The following is a 204-nucleotide window of genomic DNA, read 5'->3' on the forward strand; positions in this document are numbered from 1 at the left end:
CTTCTCTTACTGTTTACAGACAGACACTAAGTCATCCATGCTACTCCTCGCATGCCAGTTGTATAAGCACAGAGCGCCTTAGGTTTGGTGAGTGATGGCGGTAAATGCTCGCTGCTGTGCTGTGACTTTTCTGCAGCTAAATGCACACCTTTGACTAATGAGCTGACAGACCACACGCCACTCAACTGTAACAACTGTACCTAG

The sequence above is a fragment of the Seriola lalandi genome, unplaced genomic scaffold, assembly GCF_002814215.2.
Source record: "Seriola lalandi dorsalis isolate HSWRI2012SDOR001 ecotype SW California unplaced genomic scaffold, Sedor1 jcf7180002054573, whole genome shotgun sequence".
NCBI classification, from domain to species: domain Eukaryota; kingdom Metazoa; phylum Chordata; class Actinopteri; order Carangiformes; family Carangidae; genus Seriola; species Seriola lalandi.